We start from the raw sequence: 6,000 nt of genomic DNA on the forward strand, positions 1-6,000 counted from the left end.
GCATACTTAATTTATGTATAGCAAATGAAAACATTTGTACGCTGTTGTCTGCTTGGTACCAAAAGATTCTGTAATCAATTTACTATTAAAATGTATAATCGATGAATTTTTGGCTCGTCTTAAAATATTAGAAATTAATACATTTATGCCGCTGACCCTATGCGACGCATACTTAATTTATGTATAGCAAATGAAAAAGTTAGTACGCTGTTGTCTGCTTGGTACCAAAACATTCTGTAATGAATGTACTATTAAAATGTATAATCGATGAATTTTTGGCTCGTCTTAAAATATTAGAAATCGATACTTTTTTACCGTAGACCCTATGCGACGCAACATTATTTTATGTATATCAAGTTAAAAAATTTGTACGCTGGTGTCTGTTTGGTACCAAAAGATTCTGTAATGAATGTACTATTAAAATGTATAATCGATGAATTTTTGGCTCGTCTTAAAATATTAGAAATCGATACTTTTTTGACGCGGACCCTGTGCGACGCATCCTTATTTTATGTTTATCGTATTAAAAAATTTGTACGCTGGTGTCTGCATGGTACCAAAAGATTCTGTAATCAATGTACAATTAAAATGTATAATCGATGAATTTTTGGCTCGTCTTAAAATAATAGAAATTAATACATTTATGCCTCTGACCCTATGCGACGCATACTTAATTTATGTATAGCAAATGAAAAAGTTTGTACGCTGTTGTCTGCTTGGTACCAAAAGATTCTGTAATCATTGTACTATTAAAATGTATAATCGATGAATTTTTGGCTCGTCTTAAAATATTAGAAATTCATACTTTTTTGACGCGGACCCTGTGCGACGCATCCTTATTTTATGTTTATCGTATTAAAAAATTTGTACGCTGGTGTCTGCATGGTACCAAAAGATTCTGTAATCAATGTACAATTAAAATGTATAATCGATGAATTTTTGGCTCGTCTTAAAATATTAGAAATTATTACATTTATGCCGCTGACCCTATGCGACGCATCCTTAATTTATGTATAGCAAATGAAAAAGTTTGTACGCTGTTGTCTGCTTAGTACCAAAAGATTCTGTAATCAATGTACTATTAATATGTATAATCGATGAATTTTTGGCTCGTCTCAAAATAATAGAAATCGATACTTTTTTGACGCGGACCCTGTGCGACGCATCCTTATTTAATGTTTATCGTATTAAAAAATTTGTACGCTGGTGTCTGCATGGTACCAAAAGATTCTGTAATCAATGTACTATTAAAATGTATAATAGATGAATTTTTGGCTTGTCTAAAAATATTAGAAATCGATACTTTTTTGACGCGGACCCTGTGCGTCGCATTCTTATTTTATGTTTATCGTATTAAAAAATTTGTACGCTGGTGTCTGCATGGTACCAAAAGATTCTGTAATCAATGTACAATTAAAATGTATAATCGATGAATTTTTGGCTCGTCTTAAAATAATAGAAATTAATACATTTATGCCTCTGACCCTATGCGACGCATACTTAATTTATGTATAGCAAATGAAAAAGTTTGTACGCTGTTGTCTGCTTGGTACCAAAACATTCTCTAATCAATGTACAATTAAAATGTATAATCGATGAATTTTTGGCTCGTCTTAAAATATTAGAAATTAATACATTTATGCCGCTGACCCTATGCGACGCATACTTAATTTATGTATAGCAAATGAAAAAGTTAGTACGCTGTTGTCTGCTTGGTACCAAAACATTCTGTAATGAATGTACTATTAAAATGTATAATCGATGAATTTTTGGCTCGTCTTAAAATATTAGAAATTAATACATTTATGCCGCTGACCCTATGCGTCGCATAATTAATTTATGTATAGCAAATGAAAAAGTTAGTACGCTGTTGTCTGCTTGGTACCAAAACATTCTGTAATGAATGTACTATTAAAATGTTTAATCGATGAATTTTTGGCTCGTCTTAAAATATTAGAAATCGATACTTTTTTACCGTAGACCCTGTGCGACGCACCCTTATTTTATGTTTATCGTATTAAAAAATTTGTACGCTGGTGTCTGCATGGTACCAAAAGATTCTGTAATCAATGTACAATTAAAATGTATAATCGATGAATTTTTGGCTCGTCTTAAAATATTAGAAATTAATACATTTATGCCGCTGACCCTATGCGTCGCATAATTAATTTATGTATAGCAAATGAAAAAGTTAGTACGCTGGTGTCTGCTTGGTACCAAAACATTCTGTAATGAATGTACTATTAAAATGTTTAATCGATGAATTTTTGGCTCGTCTTAAAATATTAGAAATCGATACTTTTTTGACGCGGACCCTGTGCGACGCATTCTTATTTTATGTTTATCGTATTAAAAAATTTGTACGCTGGTGTCTGCATGGTACCAAAAGATTCTGTAATCAATGTACAATTAAAATGTATAATCGATGAATTTTTGGCTCGTCTTAAAATATTAGAAATCGATACTTTTTTGACGCGGACCCTGTGCGACGCATCCTCATTTTATGTTTATCGTATTAAAAAATTTGTACGCTGGTGTCTGCATGGTACCAAAAGATTCTGTAATCAATGTACAATTAAAATGTATAATCGATGAATTTTTGGCTCGTCTTAAAATATTGGAAATTAATACATTTATGCCGCTGACCCTATGCGACGCATACTTAATTTATGTATAGCAAATGAAAACATTTGTACGCTGTTGTCTGCTTGGTACCAAAAGATTCTGTAATCAATTTACTATTAAAATGTATAATCGATGAATTTTTGGCTCGTCTTAAAATATTAGAAATTAATACTTTTTTGACGCGGACCCTGTGCGACGCATCCTTATTTTATGTTTATCGTATTAAAAAATTTGTACGCTGGTGTCTGCATGGTACCAAAAGATTCTGTAATCAATGTACAATTAAAATGTATAATCGATGAATTTTTGGCTCGTCTTAAAATATTAGAAATTAATATATTTATGCCTCTGACCCTATGCGACGCATACTTAATTTATGTATAGCAAATGAAAAAGTTAGTACGCTGTTGTCTGCTTGGTACCAAAACATTCTGTAATGAATGTACTATTAAAATGTATAATCGATGAATTTTTGGCTCGTCTTAAAATATTAGAAATCGATACCTTTTTACCGTAGACCCTGTGCGATGCACCCTTATTTTATGTTTATCGTATTAAAAAATTTGTACGCTGGTGGCTGCATGGTACCAAAAGATTCTGTAATCAATGTACAATTAAAATGTATAATCGATGAATTTTTGGCTCGTCTTAAAATATTAGAAATTAATACATTTATGCCGCTGACCCTATGCGACGCATACTTAATTTATGTATAGCAAATGAAAAAGTTAGTACGCTGTTGTGTGCTTGGTACCAAAACATTCTGTAATGAATGTACTATTAAAATGTTTAATCGATGAATTTTTGGCTCGTCTTAAAATATTAGAAATCGATACTTTTTTACCGTAGACCCTATGCGACGCAACATTATTTTATGTATATCAAGTTAAAAAATTTGTACGCTGGTGTCTGTTTGGTACCAAAAGATTCTGTAATGAATGTACTATTAAAATGTATAATCGATGAATTTTTGGCTCGTCTTAAAATATTAGAAATCGATACTTTTTTGACGCGGACCCTGTGCGACGCATCCTTATTTTATGTTTATCGTATTAAAAAATTTGTACGCTGGTGTCTGCTTGGTACCAAATACTTTTGTAATCAATGTACTATTAAAATGTATAATCGATGAATTTTTGGCTCGTCTTAAAATAGTAGAAATTAATACTTTTATGCCGCTGACCCTATGCGACGCATACTTAATTTATGTATAGCAAATGAAAAAGTCTGTACGCTGTTGTCTGCTTGGTACCAAAAGATTCTGTAATGAATGTACTATTAAAATGTATAATCGATGAATTTTTGGCTCGTCTTAAAATATTAGAAATTAATACATTTATGCCGCTGACCCTATGCGTCGCATAATTAATTTATGTATAGCAAATGAAAAAGTTAGTACGCTGTTGTCTGCTTGGTACCAAAACATTCTGTAATGAATGTACTATTAAAATGTTTAATCGATGAATTTTTGGCTCGTCTTAAACTATTAGAAATCGATACTTTTTTACCGTAGACCCTGTGCGACGCATCTTCATTTTATGTTTATCGTATTAAAAAATTTGTACGCTGGTGTCTGCATGGTACCAAAAGATTCTGTAATCAATGTACAATTAAAATGTATAAACGATGAATTTTTAGCTCGTCTCAAAATATTAGAAATCGATACTTTTTTGACGCGGACCCTGTGCGACGCATCCTTATTTTATTTTTATCGTATTAAAAAGTTTGTACGCTGGTGTCTGCTTGGTACCAAATACTTTTGTAATCAATGTACTATTAAAATGTATAATCGATGAATTTTTGCCTCGTCTTAAAATATTAGAAATTGATACTTTTTTACCGCTGACCCTATGCAACGCAATCTTATTTTATGTATATGAAGTTAAAAAATTTGTACGCTGGTGTCTGTTTGGTACCAAATGATTCTATAATAAATGTAGTATTAAAATGTATAATCGATGAATTTTTGGCTCGTCTTAAAATATTAGAAATTAATACATTTATGCCGCTGACCCTATGCGACGCATACTTAATTTATGTATAGCAAATGAAAAAGTTAGTACGCTGTTGTCTGCTTGGTACCAAAAGATTCTGTAATCAATGTACAATTAAAATGTATAATCGATGAATTTTTGGCTCGTCTTAAAATATTAGAAATTAATACATTTATGCCGCTGACCCTATGCGACGCATACTTAATTTATGTATAGCAAATGAAAAAGTTAGTACGCTGTTGTCTGCTTGGTACCAAAACATTCTGTAATGAATGTACTATTAAAATGTATAATCGATGAATTTTTGGCTCGTCTTAAAATATTAGAAATCGATACTTTTTTACCGTAGACCCTGTGCGACGCACCCTTATTTTATGTTTATCGTATTAAAAAATTTGTACGCTGGTGTCTGCATGGTACCAAAAGATTCTGTAATCAATGTACAATTAAAATGTATAATCGATGAATTTTTGGCTCGTCTTAAAATATTAGAAATTAATACATTTATGCCGCTGACCCTATGCGTCGCATAATTAATTTATGTATAGCAAATGAAAAAGTTAGTACGCTGGTGTCTGCTTGGTACCAAAACATTCTGTAATGAATGTACTATTAAAATGTTTAATCGATGAATTTTTGGCTCGTCTTAAAATATTAGAAATCGATACTTTTTTGACGCGGACCCTGTGCGACGCATTCTTATTTTATGTTTATCGTATTAAAAAATTTGTACGCTGGTGTCTGCATGGTACCAAAAGATTCTGTAATCAATGTACAATTAAAATATATAATCGATGAATTTTTGGCTCGTCTTAAAATATTAGAATTCGATACTTTTTTACCGCTGACCCAATGCGACGCAACATTATTTTATGAATATCAAGTTAAAAAATTTGTACGCTGGTGTCTGCTTGGTACCAAATCATTCTGTAATCAATGTACTATTAAAATGCATAATCGATGAATTTTTGGCTCGTCTTAAAATAGTAGAAATTAATACTTTTATGCCGCTGACCCTATGCGACGCATACTTAATTTATGTATAGCAAATGAAAAAGTTTGTACGCTGTTGTCTGCTTGGTACCAAAAGATTCTGTAATGAATGTACTATTAAAATGTATAATCGATGAATTTTTGGCTCGTCTTAAAATATAGATATCGATACTTTTTTGACGCGGAACCTGTGCGACGCATCCTTATTTAATGTTTATCGTATTAAAAAATTTGTACGCTGGTGTCTGCATGGTACCAAAAGATTCTGTAATCAATGTACAATTAAAATGTATAATCGATGAATTTTTGGCTCGTCTTAAAATATTAGAAATTAATATATTTATGCCTCTGACCCTATGCGACGCATACTTAATTTATGTATAGCAAA

Source organism: Prenolepis imparis, unplaced genomic scaffold (genome assembly GCF_030444845.1).
Source record: "Prenolepis imparis isolate NDT839.2.m4 unplaced genomic scaffold, iyPreImpa1.0 SCAF_8, whole genome shotgun sequence".
Classification (NCBI taxonomy): Eukaryota; Metazoa; Arthropoda; class Insecta; order Hymenoptera; family Formicidae; genus Prenolepis; species Prenolepis imparis.